This window comes from Trichechus manatus, unplaced genomic scaffold (genome assembly GCF_000243295.1).
Source record: "Trichechus manatus latirostris isolate Lorelei unplaced genomic scaffold, TriManLat1.0 scaffold00033, whole genome shotgun sequence".
NCBI lineage: Eukaryota > Metazoa > Chordata > Mammalia > Sirenia > Trichechidae > Trichechus > Trichechus manatus.
The window spans coordinates 4,124,900-4,142,888 of record NW_004443969.1 but is presented as its reverse complement, the minus strand read 5'-3'; the positions used below and the strand labels follow the sequence as shown (position 1 = coordinate 4,142,888).

The 17,989-nt window shown below is 37.8% G+C and overlaps 1 protein-coding gene across 3 annotated transcripts in view; it reads left to right on the top strand.

The window, feature by feature from the left end:
- Positions 1-17,989, top strand: part of DPP10 (dipeptidyl peptidase like 10) — a 1,865,365-nt gene that overhangs the window by 681,083 nt on the left and 1,166,293 nt on the right. The window lies entirely within an intron of this gene.

Sequence of the window (17,989 nt, the reverse complement as noted above, 5' to 3'; positions counted from 1 at the left end):
TTTTTTTTGCTGTTTTATTTGTTTGAGTTGTGTAGTTAATGTTCTGATTTTGTCCCTTTCTTCTTTTTTGATGTGTGCATCTATTGCTATAAATTGTAAATTGTCCTCTGAGGACTGCCTTTGCTGTGTCCCAAAGGTTTTGGTATGATGTGTTTTCATTCTTGTTTGATTCTACGAATTTTTTTATTCTATCTCTGATTTCTTCTTTACCTAGTGGTTTGTAAACAGGATGTTATTCAGTTTCCATGTAATTGATTTTTTTTCTTTGCTCTTCGAGTTGTTAATTTAACCTTGATGGCATTGTGGTCAGAGAAGATACTTCGAATTATCTCAACGTTTTGGATCTTGTTGAGTGTTCCTCTGTGGCCTAAGATGTGGTCTATTCTGGAGAAAGTTCCATGTGAATTGGAAAAGAATGTGTACTTTCCAGCTGTTGGAAGGAGTGTTCTATATATGTCTATGAGGTCAAATTTGCTGATTGTGCCCTTTAGGTCTTCTGTATCTTTGCTGAGTTTCTTTCTAGATGTTCTGTCCTTTACCAAATGTGGTGTGTTGACGTCTCCTACTATTATTGTGGAACTGTCAATTTCTTTTCTGAGTACTGTTAGAGTTTGTTTTATGTATTGTGGAGCCCCGTCTTTGGGTGCATAGATGTTTATTATGATGCTGTGTCTTCATGATGGATCATCCTTTTAATCATAATATAATGCCCTTCTTTGTCTTTTATTGTGGATTTTGTTTTAAAGTCTATTTTACCTGAGATTAGTATTGCCACTCCTGCTCTATTTTGGTAGCTGTTTGCTTGCTATATTTTTTTCCAAACTTTGATTTTTAATAAATGTACATCTTTGTTTCTAAGGTGTATCTCTTGTAGACAGCATATTGATGGATCCTGTTTTGTTATCCATTCTGTCACTGTCCATCTCTTTATGGGTGCATTTATGCCGTTTACATTCAGTGTAATTATTGATAGGTGTGAGTTTATTGCTGTCATTTTTAGTGCTTTTTTTTGTGGTGCTGACGTTTTCTTTGTTCCTCTTACTCTCTTGTGCTGAATTCCTTTTGTTTGTGGACTTTTTTTTTTTTTTTAATTGTTTTGTTTTTACTGAGACTTTATGTTTTTCTTTTTTATTTTGATAAGTATGTTTGTTAACTTTCATTGTGGTTAACTTGAAATTTACCTTTATCTTTCTAAGTTTGAAGCAGTCTATTATTATTTGGTATCACCTTGTCTTCCTCTCCATTAGAAGGTTCTATACCTACACTGTTTATTCCCTCTTTTGTTGTTCTGATGTTGTCATTTACAGATTAACCTCTCTGGTTCCCTTTTGTAATGCTTTTGGTTTTGGATACTTCTCAAAAGTTCATTTCCTAGGTTGGTATCTGGCTGGTATGATCCTGTGTCCTAGATTCAGCTTGTGGTCTGATGCTGTTTGTTCTCAGATTGAAGGACTCCCTTTAATAAATCTTGTAAGTTTGGTTTCGTTTTTACGAATCCCTTAATTTTTGTTTATCTGGGAATGTCCTAATTTCACCAACATATTTGAATGAGAGTTTTGCAGGATAGATTATTCTTGGCTGGCATTTTTTTCTTTCAAGGTTTTATATATGTCATCCCATTGCCTTCTTGCCTGCATGGTTTCTGCCATATAATCTGAGCTTACTCTTATTGTTTCTCCTCTGCATGTGACTTTTTGTTTTTCTCAAGTTGCTTTCAGGATTCTTTGTCTTTGGTTCCAGCAAGTTTGATCATGATGTGCCTTGGTGATTTTCTTTTGGGGTCTATCCTATATGGGTTTGTTGAGCTTCTTGGATGGTCAGCTTTTCATCTTTCGTGATATTAAGGACGTTTTCTGTCAGCAGTTCTTCAATGATCCTCTCTGTGTTTTCTGTTTTCTTCCCCTGTTCTGGAACTCTGATCACTCACAAATGTTTGCTTTTGATTGTATCCCACATAATTCTCAGGGTTTCTTCATTTTTATTTGTTCTTTGTTCTGATTTTTCCTCAAACAGAGTTGTATCCAAGTGTCTTTCTTCAATTGCACTGATCCTGTCTTCCACCGTTTCATATGTGCTCCTCAGCCCTTCAATAACATTGTCCATTTCTGAAATCTTGTTGTTTATCTTTTGATTTCTAATTGTTGTTTCTCTATGATTTGTAGTCGTGAATTTATTTTGGCATTTTGTTCCTGCATTATTTTTCTGAATTCTTCCATTTTTTGTCTGTATTTTCCATGAATTTGTCTGCCTTTCCCATGAATTTGTCTATTTTTTCCTCATTTTTGTCTGCTTTTTACCTCAACTCTTGGATAGATCTGAATATTAGAGATTTGAATTCCCTTTCAGGTACTTCTAGGGCCTTTTATTCTACTGGAAGATCATCTGGTGTTTTATTTTGGATGCCTACTGGAACTATCCTGTCCTGTTTTTGTATATGTTTTGATATTGTCTGCTGTCTTTGGGACATTCAGTAGTTATTTCCTCATTTATTGATTTTAGATTTGTTTGTTTCATCCTGCTTTTTTGTTTTATTTGGTTATGTCTGAGCTGGCAGGCTGTGGGTTCTTTGTTGTTTGCTCATCTTTTGACATGACACTTTTTGCTTCCTTCTCTAATGGGCAGGGTCAGCCACCCAGGAATGTTACAGCAGGGGAGGTCTAGCGGAATGCAAGTTGCTGGCATGGGTTGTCTGTGGCATGTACTAGGGCTGACAGGGCAGGCTGGGAGTCAGTGCAGGGCAGGTTTTGGTATGCCCTCCCTGTGCTGCTCAGGGATGTGATGTTCAGCACATGGTGCAGGTAGGCAGGAAGGAGAGGGGAGATTGTGATGTGTGGAGCTAAGATGGGTATGGGGAAGAGGAGAAAGTGGAGAGAGGAAAAAGATCCAAAAACATACAAACAAACAAACAAAAAAGAGTGCTAAGGGAGCTTGCCATTGGAGTGGAGAGATGAGAGACTGAGAAATGGTGAAAAACAAAAATAATAAAAAGGGTAAAAGAAAAGAATGAATAAATGAAAAATTAGAAAAAAAGAAAAGAAAAGCCCCCAGGGATCCCACCAGTGCAGCTATGAGAACTGGGGAAGTGGCTTCCAGGCCATGAAGTACAGCCTAGATAGAAGGGGTAGAGGTGTCACACAGCGCCAAGTATTCAGGAGACAGGAAGAGAAGGTAAGAACATAGAGATGAGAAACTGAGAAATGAAGAAAGACAAAAAGGGGAAAAGAGATAAAAAAAAAAAAAAGAAAAAAAAAAAAAAAAAGTACCAAGGGATCACACTGTTTAGCTTCGCAGACTGACGGAGTAACTCCGAAGCTGGGCAGTACTGCCTGGCTAGAAGGGGTTCCTAAGCTGAGAAAAGAAAAAGAGAATAAAAAGCAAACAAATCAAAACAAACAAACAAACAAAAGCCCTGGGGATCCCACCACCATGGCAGCACAAGCCAGGAAGCAGTTCCACAGTCAAGCAACGTTTCACAGCCTGTCAGTAAGAAGCAAAGATGGCACATAGAGCCAGGTATTTGAAAGAGAGGAGGGGGAGGGGGTGAGAGGTACGGAAGAAACCAAAAGAAGTGGAAAAAAGCAACACCAGAAACCAACAAATGGCACTCAGGCAGCCTGCCAGTGTGGGCAGGTGGAATCCAAGTGGCGAAGGGGCAAAGCCAGTGCTTCCTAGCCAAAAGACTGTGGCCGCAGGTTGTAGAGGATGCCGAATGGGAGTGTAGAAGGGTGGAGGGTGGGAAAGTGTGTATCACTGGTTACTGGTTGTTGTATCTCCTGCTGGGAGCTCTGTACTCCCTGTACATTGATCTCTGACAGGCGTCCAAGATGGCAGATCCATGCTGCATTAGCTGATAGGGAACCTCTGCATGTATCTCTCCTCATTCTTGGTCACTTTCTTATTCCATTCAGTGCTTGGCTGAGTTCTTTCTCTCTTCATTTGATGCTTAGGGTTTCAGGATTGCCGTTTTCTCTGTTTGGCTTAGTTTTTCAGATCTTTGCTGTGGAGGGATGGCATGATGCTTCTGTCTATAGCACCATGTTGCCCAGAAGTCTCAGATTTTCTTTAGTGACCCTGAGTTCCTGTTTTTCTCAACTGGACATCATTCAGTTCTAAAGTTTAAAGATCAAACTATTATCTACAGTGGCCTTTCTGTGAGCAATCACTGTTTATTCCATAAATGAGCCGGATGGTCCCAGGAAATTAGTTACTGCTTGCGTATTGCAAGTTAGAGGAAAGAGTATTTTCTTGGTATTACCTTTGAGTCTATTGCAACTCATAGAGACCCTGTGATCATAAGCATAACCATAATATAATTTAAAATGTCTAAAGCATTTTAGAATCTTCCAAATACTTCTTAATCTTTGTTTATAAGGAAAATATGGTTCAGTGTTCCTAAAAGATGGTGTTATGGATTGAATTGTGGCCCCCAAAAATAGGTGTTGTAAATCTTAACCCATATACTTGTGGATGTAATTCCATTTGGAAATAAAGCTTTCTTTGTTTTGTTAATGTGGTCATATCAGTGTAGGGTGTATTTTAAGCCAGTAACTTCTGAGATATAAAAGGAGCAGATAAGGCAAAGAAGCAAGGAAGCACAAATGGAGAAAGATTGATGTTGGGTGAAGATCACCAAGGAACCAAGGAAGAGAAGCTGAAAGAGAGAATTTTCCCCCAGAGCAGACAGAGAGAAACTTCCCCCAGAGCAGGCGTTCTTAATTTGAATTGCTAGTCTCTTAAACTGTGAAAAAATAAATTTCTGTTTGTTAAAGCCACCCCCATGTGGTGTTTCTGTTATAGCAGCAGTAGATAAGTAAGACAGTGTATTTCAACAGATGCTAAATTCTTGAGATTAATTTAATGTCATGAAAATACACTGTTAACACACAATTAGGTGTCATTCATTTCTAAACCAGGGAATAGACTCAGTGTTGACAGGCAATTGAAGCACATCCCTATCTGCCATTAATTATTAAGTTTATGTTCATTCTGTCATACTGTGATGAGCCCTGTGAGACACCTGAGATATGTGAAGATGTAGGAGTATTTTTGAAAGACTTGTACAAAAATGGAATCAATAGAGAGACTGAGTGATACATGTAGCTCAGGTGTCCTCGGTTCTAGACATCTTGTAAAATAAAAGATTATGAAACCCCTATACCATGTTAGGAGCCCTGATGGTGTAGTGGTTAAGTGTTCGTCTGCTAACCAAAAGGCTGGCAGTTTGAATCCACCTGCTGCTCCTTGGAAACCCTATGGGGAAGTTCTACTTTTTCCTATAGGGTCACTATGAGTTGGAATCAACTTGACAGCAATGCATTTCATTTGGTTTGGTTTATACCATGTTGAATATTTTGACCAGTTTAGTTGGTCAATTCCACATGAGGAGGACTGGTGGGGGATTGTGAGGAGCAGAAATCAGTCAAAACTCTCCTTTGATTAAATTGATCAATTATTTTTCAAAATTATTCTTTTGCTAGTCTATATGCCTAGTGCAGTTACCCTGGCCCCTGATACTATCCAGAATTATTTTCCACAAATATTTCTAGATTAATTTCTTTACCCCTCATTCAACTTCAACATCTATTGCTCTTGTTATTCTCTTTTATTATAAATACAACATCCATAATGATTATACCGTGGTCATATGTCACACAAATTATATATGATAAAGAGCAAGTCATTATGAGTATTTATTTTGAAACATCATAGTTAACTGAGTTTTCTAAAAATTAGGAAGATAATTGAATTTGATTGAAATAATTATTTTCTTTCAATCTTTGTAAAAAAAATCCTTTCTCTGAATATAAGTTGCCATATTTTTGCATAAATAATGATGCCTTCAATGTTTGTTTGCTAGTCTTGCCCTCCCTACATGAGGTATTTTCATAAGCACAGCTATGTCATTTTTTTTTTACATGTTGCTATAAAAAAATTAGCATAGTGTGCTTAAAAAATACATCATGGGGGAGGGCACAGCTGGCAAACAAATGTAGAAAGTGTGCATTATTTGCATAAAAATACAGTAAATCGTGAATATTATGGAAAAGATAAAAGTTCTGAAAATGTTTTTTAAATCAACCATCATTCCACCAAAAGCCATCACAAAAATATTGCTATACTTATTTCCATTGTTTTTAAAAATTGTTGGGTCTCTGGTGTATGTACAATTCCATCATTGATGTTACATAAAACTGTATAGTAGAAGCATTTTCCTATTTTATTATCTCACTTTCAACATAAGATCTTATGGCTGCACAATACTCTAGTTTTAGTATACTATAATTTATTATTTTGCTTTTTTTTTTTTCTTTTTTGTTATTGTGATACAATTCTACAATAATCTTACTAGGGTACACAGTTTTTTCTTCATCTTAATTTCTCTCAGTGTAATAATTTTACAAGAGTAGAATATTTTGTGTTTGTACATTAAAAATACCCTTGGACACAGTGAAAATTTGCTTTCCCCTGGTATGTCAATAGAGGGAAAAGATTGTTTTCTTGATATTACTTATAATACAACTTATAATCATATTTTGAGGTACTCCACTAGTAATAATGTGACTTATTATTACACCGGTAGTGCATATGGATTTCAGTGCCCCTTATAGCCTTTATCAGCCTTGGTATCTTGTTTAATTTTACAGGAGAAAAATGTCATTTCCACATTATTAATATTTCTTTCTCTGGTAGTCGTAAATTTGACTCATAAGGTCTTGTTAAATATTTGTATCTCTTCTTTTATTAATTTTTTTATATTCTTTTTTTAAAAAATTGTGCTTTAGATGAAGGTTTACAGAGCAAACTAGTTTCTCATTAAATAATTAGTACACATATTGTTTTGTGACATTGGTTGCCAACTACAAGACATGTCAACACTCTCCTCTCTTCCACCTTGGGTTCCCCATTACCAGCTTTTCTGTCCCCTCTTGCCTTCTCATCCTTGCCCCTGAGCTGGTGTGCCCCTTTAGTCTCATTTTGTTTTATGGGCCTGTCTAATCTTTGGCTGAAGGGTGAACCTCAAGAGTGACTTCACTACTGAGCTAAAAGGGTGTCTGGGGGCTCTTTTGTCAGTTGTTTACATCATTTATTTTTACCTACATGTTGGACACACATATCCTTGCTAAATGTTTTAAATTAGATTTTTTTTTTTAACCCCACTTTAGAGCTGGAGTCATTTATCTCATTACCTAAAGCTTTCTTGAGCCTTAAAACTGTTTAAAATGCTTCTACTTCCATAGGAAATACATAATATAAAAATGACTACCATTGAATGAGCACTCAGACAACGTCGCAAAATAGATGGTGAGACTGAAGGAAGTTTAATAACTGCTAGATATTTTGTTAGACTTGTATGCTCATGGAGCCCTGGTGGAGTAGGTGTTAAGCACTAACAAAAGGTCAGCAGTTCGAATCCACCAGCCTCCCTGTGGGGAAACCCTAGGGGGACAGTTCTACTCTGTCCTGTGGGGTCCATATGAGTCGAAATCTACTCGATGGCAACAGGTATATGCTTATGATATTTTTATCCAGTTTTGAAATCTAGAGTACATTATTTTACTAAAGAGAATTCAAAATTTTCTTCTATAAATATGGTTTATTTCCTTTATTTTGTTAATGTAGTAAATTGTATTGATTGATTTTTTACTGCTAAGCTAATCTTGAATTCCTGGAATAAATCCATGTTTCATTATCCTTTTTATATATTGATGGACTTATTTTACTATATTTTGTTTAGGATTTTTTGTAACTATGTTAATGAAAGGTATTGGCTTGTAAAGGCCTTGGCAGTGTTTCGTTAGCAGGCTTATGTTGGCTTCATAAAATGTGTCAGGAAGTATTCCTTTCTCTTCTATTTTCTGGAAGGATTGCATAGAATTAGCATTATTTCTTCCTTAAAGGTTTGAAAGAATTTCCCAGGGAAGTCTTATGAGTCTGTTGTTTTCTTTGTGGGAAGATTAAAAAATGTGGGTTCTTTTTTTTTGACAGATCGTGACAAATTCAGATTTTCTATTTCTTGTATCAGTTTTGGTTAAGTGGTATTTTTTCAGGAATATAAGCATCTTATCTGTTTGAATAATAGCATACATTTTGTCTGTTTAATCACTTTCTGAGAGAGCTGTGGCAAAATACTCAAGTGCAATGTAGTTGTTTTATTTTTAAAATTCTATTTCTTCTTGTAGTTCATCAGTTGCTGCTACATCATTTTGAGGTACTTGGTGACTGGCATATATGTTCATGACCATTCTCCTTTTTGCAGCTCCATTTACCAGAATGTAATATCCATTTTGGAGCCTTGGTGGCACAGTGGTTAAGAGTTCAGGTTGCTAACCAAAAGGTCAGCAATTCGAATCCACAAGCTGCTCCTTGGAAACCCTACGGTGCAGCTCGTCTCTGTCCTATAGGGTCTCTATAAGTCAGAATTGACTTGACAGCAATGGGGTTGGTTAATACCCATTTTAATATTGTAAGCATTAATTTCAATTTTTCTCTGATAGGAAAGTAGATAACCTAACTATTTTCCATGGTATTGGCCTGATGCACATTTTTTTTCCATCAATGAATCTCTTGGTGATATTATTTTGGTGGATCTTTATAAAAGCATAAAGATCCTGCCTTTGAGCCAAGAAACTGCCTTTGTGTTTGTGACTTTGTTTTTAAGTACTGCTATAATAGCATGGAGCCCTGGTGGCACAGTGGCTAAGAGCTTGGCTGCTAACCAGAAGTTTGAATCTACCAGCTGCTCCTTGGAAACCCTATGGGGCAGTTCTCCCTTGTCCTATAGGGTTGCTATGAGTCGGAATTGACCAGACAGCAGCAGTTTTGTGTTTTTTTTAATAATAGCATAGTAGTATTTATTTCTGTTAGGTTATTCCACATTGTATATTTTCTATGCTGTGTTTTTATTTCATTCTTATCTGTTCTATATTTTCTTAATTAAAACAAATTTTCTGCAGTTAGTTTGTAATTTATGTATTCTGTTTTTATTATACCTTTTCTCTCAACTTTTAAAGACCATACATAAGTTCACTTTTTTCTAATCTGTTTTCAAATGTATTTATGTATTCATTTATGTGCATACATATCTATTTACTATTTATCTGCCCATGTTCAGATAAACACCAAGCTCGTTTACTTCTTCACCTGTGCTCCTTTCTCTGCCTCACCATCTCCATTCCAAAACAAGTTTTATTGAATATATGATTTTTGTTTTTGCTTTAGCAAACATTTCATAAGCTATTTATTTTTCATATTCTTCACTTTTTTGTTTTGCTATTCACTATAGTATTTTCTCCAAATATCCTTTCAAAGAGAATTTTAATCACATAATGTTTCTGAAGTTGCTTACCTCTTAAAACTTCCATATTTCTTTAAATAATACTCTGACAGACATACACCAATTCAAGGTCTTTTTTTTTTCTTCCCTGAATTGTTCTTCTTTGTAAATGTAAGCTCTTTCCCTCAGAAAACTTTTAGATTTCCTTTTGGTTTTTGATGTTATTAAATTTAATTGAGTATGTCCACAACTCTCTTCCTGTCCTCTCTCTTCGGTTCAGTGTATTAAGAGCCCTTTTAAACTGGACTTTGCAGTGTTCTTCAGTTCTGAAAAATTCTTGGTCATTATTTCCTTAAATATTCCTCTCTTTGTTTACTTTTTTTTCTCTTCTGGAACTCTTATTAAATGAATTTTGACATTTCTATTTATATCCTCCCTCCATATCTCTTAACTTTTCTCTCATTATTTCTATTTATTTATCCCTTCTAATAGCTTTCTGGGAGAGTTCCTGGGCTTAATTATTCAGCGCTCTAGTTTGTTCTTTAACTGAATCAATTCTGCCACTTAATATTTCAATTAATTTCTTAATTTCATTTCTTATATTTTATACTCAACGCTTCTATCCAGTTTTTCTTCAAAATTGCATTTTCTTACTTCATATTTCCAACATCATTCCTTATCTCTGTAAGGATAATTATTATACTTTTTTAAAGTCTCATTTTGTCTTTCCCTGTACTTCATTTCTGGAGCCCTGGTGGCCTAGTGATTAAGAGCTGGGCTGCTAACCAAAAGGTCAGCAGTTCGAATCCACCAGCCTCTCCTTGGAAACCCTGTGGGGCAGTTCTACTCTGTTCTATAAGGTTGCTATAAGTCGGAATCGACTCGATGGCAAAGGGTTTGGTTTGGTTTTGGTTTATACTTCATTTAACTTTTACATAGTTTGTCTTTTTAAAAGTTATCCTGCTCATCATTTATCTTGGTTTTCTGCCCTATAGTTCATATTCTTCTAGGCACACCAACTACTTATAATCTTGTGAATCTGGGGAAACTTGTAAAACCTGGAACTTACTTTCTGCTCCTTTCAATGACTTTAGGAAGAGAGTTAAGCTTTTCAGGACCATCTAATACCAAAATGTGGAAGTGAAGCACATCCATTTTCCCACTTACACCTTGCACATCCCTCTTTCTCAGGGTTTCTTATTTTTTTTTTTTTTTTTTGAGAAGAAACTATAAGCCATACTGCTGTTCTTTCTGTCAGAAGAAAGCGCACTGCCAGAAGCCTGCTTGTGCCTGTTGTTAACCACCCCTCACTCCAGCCGGACTCCAGTAGTTCTCAATGGAGTGTGTATGAGAAGTAACTGGAGGGCTTGTTAAAATACCAATTACTGAATCCCACCCTCAGAGTTTTTAATTCAGTAAGTATGAGTTAGGTGATAGTTCACTGGTAGAATTCTCTTCTTCCATTCAGGAGACTCAGTTCTATTCCTGGCCAATGAACCTCATCTACAGCCACTACCCATCTGTCAATGGAGGCTTACATGTTGCTATGATGCTGAACAGTTTTCAGCAAAACTTCCAGACTAAGATGAACTATGAAGAAAGTTCTGGCGACCAACTTCTGAAAATCAGCCAGTGAAAACCCTGTGGAGCACAATGGTCTGACCTGCAACCAATCATGTGGATGGGGTAAAGTTTCCTTCCATTGGGCATGGGGGTCACCATGAGTCAGGAGTCAACTCCATGCACCCAAGAATTGCTGCTCCTCTGGGAATTTTTTCCCAAATTTATTACTCTACATTCTGCAGCTCTAGCTAGGCTAGTCAAGTTGTTTTTGTTTCTTTTTGTGCTTTCTGTCTTTCAGCGCTAATAGCAGAGGTATTGATTTACCCAGTATGAATGGGGAGTAGAGGGGAGAGCACTGTAGAGTTCTTCCCCAGCTTGAATTTTGAGGTGCTAGTTTCTCTCGCACTGAGATTCAACTATCTTTGATCTCTAAGAGGTTTTCACAGTTAGGGTTAGTGTCAAACCAGTTGCCATCAAGGTTGATGCCAACTCATGGCAACTTCATGCGTATAAGAGTAGAAGTGTGCTCCATAGGGTTTTCAATGGCTGATTTTTTGGAAGTAGATTGCCAAGCCTTTCGTTCAAGGTTCCTCTGGGTGGACTCAACCTCTATCATTTCGGTTAACAACAGAGCAAGTTAACCATTTGCACCACCCAGGAATCTTAATGTTAGTGTCTAGGGTCCATCAAATTCTTTGTTTCTCTATGGCGTCTCCCTTCAGGGTAGGTACCAGGGCTGGTAGAAGCGGGCTGTATTGGTTTACCATCTTTTCAGAGAAGGCCAATGTAACTTTAAAGGAATTCCCAAAAACCCGTTCAACACTATGTTCATATGCAATACCCATATTCAATTACTTTGATAACCACTTGAATTTAAGATGCTCTTTCCTAGCCATCTATAGCTACAGTAGTATAAATTCAACCCTATCTTGTCTAGACCCAAACAATTCATTGCAATGAGGTTATTTTCTTTAATATCCTTAGAAGCTTTTAGTTATTAATGTTGAATTACCAAAGCAACTGCTGTATATGGACAGAAGTGTGAATTGAATTTTTTTTTAATTCGACACCTTAACAGTTTTAGATTCTAACATCTCTACTACTTAAAATAACTCTGAGTTTTCTATCCACGCTGTCTGCACTATTGTTGTTGTTACTTGCCGTTGACTTGACTCTGATTCATGGTGACCCCATGCACAACAGAACGAAACATTGCCTAGTCCTGTGCCATCTTCATGATTGTTGGTATGCTCAAGTCCGTTGTTTCTGCCACTGTATATTTTGAGTGTCTTCCAACCTAGGGGGGTCTCATCTTCCAGCACTATATCGGACAATATTCTGTTGTGATCCATAGGGTTTTCATTGGTTAATTTTCAAAAGTAGATCAAAGACCTTTCTTCCTTGTCTGGCTTAGTCTGTAAGCTCTGTTGAAACCTCTCCACAGCATGGGCGACCCTGCTGATATTTAAAATACCAGTGGCATAGCTTCCAGCATCATAGCAACATGCAAGCCACTATCGTCTGACAAACTGACACACAAGTTGTGGACTGTCTGCACATAGCATCATATTTAGTTACTTAGGCTCTAAAGGGACGATATTAAAAAAACAATATGTTTGCCAGAGGATGAAAGATTTTGCCAAATAGGAGACAAGCTTTCAAAACTGAAAAATGCTGGAGTCTATTCAAAGACTGGAAAATAAATGGCATGGAAAAACAATATACAACAATGAGACAGATTTGTGCTAATTTCTGGCAATGAGGGTCCATGGACCACTTATTTGTTGGGTTGGCCTAACATTTATGTTTATGTCAATTCTATGGATTATAAGGAAAGCATCTCTTCTTGGGATGACAATAGCAAGATACAATGCTACAGTGAAATCTAGTTGTTATTAGCTGTTGCCCTGGAATGTCAATGAGGGACTACCTTGTTCAAATCCTGGCATTGGAAAAGTTATTAAATTGGTTGGTTCATCAGGGAATATAGTACATTAGTGAGCTATTCAGCCATGACTGAGTGTATGTATTAGAAACTGTGTCTTCCAAAGTTTTCAACATCATAAATCAAGGCAAGATTTATTATACAACACTCACAGGAAGGGGCAATCGTATATTTTAAAAGACTCGGCTCAAGTAAGCTCAACCGTCAATCACATTTGGGTCAGTATTTCTTTTCTATAATTTGTTCCATCCTATTGTCATGTTTATTATATTTGGTCCTTGTACAGGGAACGTTATAATGATGAGCATGATGAGAACTGCATGATAAAAAGATGATCCCTGCAGATTTCTATTGAGTTTCTTCTGTGCTCAGTAAATAAATTGTATTTTTTGACTTTTAATTATATTTGGTTAAAAAGTGATCATAATCAACCAACTTTCTATTTATTTCCCAGGATGATTCTGTAAGTAATTACTCTAGGTTATTAGATATAAATCTAAGTATTGTAAAATACCATAAAGCCAGACTGGAAATGAAGGTTTTTAATAATTAGTGCAAGACAGAATTTTTAAGTAATAAAATCAGAATTTTATTTTCATATACTAATACTACTCTTGCCCAAATAGCTCTTCTTCTATTAAGTCTTCTTGGGTCTTTCTGGTCTGAATTAATATAACTCCTTTGGGTTCCATCACTTTGCTTTCCATTTATTAGAGGTCTTAACTCATTTGGTTCATATTAGATTTTTCCCATGGCCATCTTCTCCAATGTTCTATTTCCTATTGACACCAGGAAGCACACCTGATTAATTTTACTTCCTTATCTTTTCCCTAATACACTGTTGTTGTTAGGTGACCACGAGTAGGTTCTGACTTATAGTGACCTTATGCACAACAGAACAAAACACTGCCCGGTCCTGCATCATCCTCACTCTCATTGCTATCTTTGAGCCTATTGTTGCAGCCACTGTGTCAATTCATCTTGTTGAAGGTCTTCCTCTTTTTCAATGACCGTCTACTTTACCAAACATGATGTACTTCTCCAGGGACTGGTCCCTCCTGACAATGTGTCCAAAGTATGTGAGATGAAGTCTTGTCATCCTTGCTTCATTCTTGCTGTATTTCTTCCAAGACAGGCATGTTCGTTCTTCTGGGTCCATGGTGTATTCAATATTCTTTGCCAACACGGTAATTCAAATGCATCAATTCTTCTTTGGTCTTCCTTATTCATTGTCCAGCTTTCGAATGCATATGAGGCAATTGAAAATACCATGGCTTAGGTGAGGCATACCTTAGCCTTTGTCAGGGATTGAATTGTGTCCCCCAGAAATATGTGTATCGATTTGGCTGAATCATGATTTCCAGTATTGTGTGATTGTCCATGATTCTGTCATATGATGTGATTTTCCTATGTGTTGTAAATCCTGTCTCTATAATGTTGATGAGATAAAAGTAGTGGCAGTCATGTTAATGAAGCAGGATTCAATCTACAAGATTGGATTGTGTCTTAAGCCAATCTCTTTTGAGATATAAAAGAGACAAGTGAGCAGAGAGACATGGGAACTTCAGACTACCAAGAAAGCAACAACTGGAGCAGGGCGCATCCTTTGCACCCAGGGTTCCTGCACAGAGAAGCTCCTAGACCAGGAGAAGATTGATGACAAGGACTTTCCTCCAGAGCTGACAGAGACAGAAAGCCTTCTCCTGGAGCTGGTGCCCTGAATTCAGACTTCTAGCCTACTAGACTGTGAGAGAATAAACTGTTTGTTAAAACCATGGACTTTGGTATTTCTGTTATAGCAACACTGTATAACTAAGACAGTCCTCAAAATAACTCTTTTGCTTTTCTACACTTTAAAGAGGTCTTTTGCAGCAGATTTGCCCATTGCAATATATCATTTGATTTCTTAACTGCTGCTTCCATGGGCATTGTTGTGGATCCAAGTAAGATGAAATCCTTGACAACTTCAATCTTTTCTCCATTTATCATGATGTTGCTTATTGGTCCAGTTGTGGGGATTTATGTTTTCTTTATGTTGAGGTTTAATCTATCCTGAAGGCTGTAGTCTTTGATCTTCATCACTAAATGCTTCAAGTCTTCTTCTCTTTCAACAAGCAAGGTTGTGTCATTTGCATATTGCAGGCTGTTACTGAGTCTTCCTCCAATCCTGACGCCTCATTCTTCTTCATATAGTCCAGCTGTTACCCTAAGCAGATCCTGCTCAGTGCAGCTTCTCCTCAATAAAGACACACCGAGGTTAGGAGGGAGGAAGAGCATTTATTGCAAGTGCACAGGCAAGGAGCAAGGAGGTTTATACCTCAAATCAAGCTCTCTGAACAAAGGGAGGCAGAACCTTTTATGACATCTTTCACAAAGTAGTATGTACAAACTTATGGACTACAGAGGTTATCATGGCATACAAGTGCAGTAAGACTAATTGCATTTTTTTCCTCTTAGTATATACAGAAAATGGCAGATAAGTCCTGCACTGGGCAGAGATATTACATTTTTGAGGTCAGTAACCCGGTTTGACTAGTTTAAGGCAGGAACTGAGCCACACGCAGCGTTCAGGGTCTTTGAGAACAATGGACAGGAGGGAGCAGGTCCCTGATGGTAATGGCTAATTGAGCTACACATAGTGCTGTCTATCACATAAAGTTTTGCTTGATAGTGGACAGGAGGAGCAAGTCTTGCTTGATAATGGCTAAGCAGCTGCTGGCTGCATTGGCTATCACAGCTTCTTGGATTATTTGCTCAGCATACAGATTGAATAAGTATGGTCAAAGGATACAACCATGATGCACACATTTCCTGATTTTAAACCACACAGTATCCCCTTGTTCTCTTGGAACAACTGCCTGTTGGTCTATGTACAGGTTCTGCATGAACACAATTAAGTGCTCCGGAAGTCCCATTCTTCACAATGTTATCCATAATTTGTTATGATCTGTGCAGTCAAATGCCTTTGCCATTCACTTGACCTAGAATTCTTCCACTAGTACAGATCAAGTAAATATTTAGAGATTTCTGATGTATTTCACTTCCAGGGACATCATGACTAAGTAGCCAGTGCCATAAATCCATACGAGTCAGATTATTCTGATTACTTTTTTGTCTCTGCTGTCTGTTACTATAAAGACGCCTACTTTGTCTTTGGCGATGAAGTGCTGCTACTTGGCCCCTATCACCTTGGGGCCCAATCAGCCCCATTCCAGTTAAGTGTCTTTATTTAGTTAGTGCAGTTCTAACTGTCAAATCTGACATACATAAGATAGCAATCACAGCAGTCTTCAAGGATGCTGGGGCTCCCTTCACAAATTTGTACTTCAACATTGTGGTAAAAGGTGAGTCCTCTGGGCACTCCATGTGTGGGTCTGTGGGTCTAACCTGATAAATCTACTATAATATGCCAATTTCCCTAAGCCTTTGGATTCCTTCTTCTACAGTATACCAAGGCAGGCCTGGTACTGCAACTTGATTTACTGTAGGCCACCGCATAATCCATGCTTCAGAGAACCAACCAAATAAACTATTAGATCCTTTCCTAACCTCTCGAGCTGAAACATTGAATGAAGAATCTCTGCTTTGCGGGCTTGTATCAATAAACTCAGACTGATCCAACTTTATGTTCTTTGCACTATTATCCCACACCCTTAATAGCTATTCCCACACATATTCCCCACGTTTCTGTTTGTATACATTAGACAACTCAAGCAGTTCTTCTGAAGTGTAGCATATCTCCTCCTGATCATGCTTTGTACTTCACCTTTACGGGCCCACTGGACCTTAAGTCTAGTTATAGGTCTAGAAAAAAAATGGGCGGTAAGGATATGTTCTGAGAACATTCACCAAGGTCTTGTAAGGCATCTTCCTCAGGCAATGCCCCAGCCTATGACTTAGCTACCTCTCCAGAGGATGACTCATACAAAGATCTTCAGATACAGCTGAGTTAATCTCATCAATAAGGGTGAAGGGTATAATGGTCTTACTGAGGAGGGTGGTTTAGCAAGCAAAGATGGAATAATCTCTTCAAATGGGAGTGAGAGGGCTGGTTCTGTTGACAGGAGTAATTCAACGGAATTGAGGGGCTCAGTGTCCACAGCTTCCTGATTATATGCCCATATGTTCCCATCCCAAGTTTCTGGATCCCATTTCTTCCTAATCAATGCCCTCACTTTAACTTCAGACACCATTCAACGTAGGAAATTCAATTGGCATTGTAATTCAGCCACTTTTATGATAAGACTCTGAGTCTGGTTTTCAGCAATATCAGCTCTGTTACTACAAGAAATAAGGCTTTCTTTCAGGGAACTAGTGGCAAATTTGAGGTCATTTGTGTGGTGCTTGAGCTGTGACTTGAAGCCCTGAACTCATCTCTTTCTTTCACTACTTTGTCTAGCAAAAGTAGGACTAACAAATCACTTTCCTTATACTTTCCATTCTGGCAAAACTGTGGAAAGTTATCAAACATGCAGTCACCCAGAGCCCCACCTCTCACCAATACGTGATCTATTGGTGGTGATATTTTATGTATTTCTACCGCCACCTCACACCGTGGATTAGTAGTGCCCTCTTTACTACTGGAAGTAGAATCATCAACATCTTTAAGACTATCCAGACTTGAGAACCAATTTAGAAAACTCATCCTTACAGTGTTGTTTCTCTAGAACCACTCTCAATATCAAATATCTTAGGCTTGGTACTCTAGAGAAGAAAAACCAGTGGAGCGTTTATATATATGTGTGTGTGTGTGTGTACATGTACGTGTACATATATGTATATGTATAGAGAGAGAGAGAGAGAGATTTATATCAAGAAAATAGCTCACTTAGTTGTAGAGGTTGGAATGTCCCAAGTCCATGAGTCAGGTTGGAGGCTTCTGACTTAAGTAGCTATAGGGCTGAAGAACCCAAGATCAGCAAGCCAGATGGCAGGCCTCTGGCTCACAGGCTGTGGAGACCAACAAATCTCAAGACTGACAGGTAAACTACTAACTCAAGGCCCAAGAACCAGAGGTCAGATGCAGGATCCAGAGCCAGCAAAAGCTATTCCAGAAAGTCTACATATATTCAATGCAGGCCACACTTGCAAGGTAACCCCCTTTCAACCGATTGTCTGCTCATATCAGTTATCATCACGGAGGCAATTACATCATTACATAGCTGCCAAACTACCTCATAACAGCCAAACCACTGAGAATCAAGTTG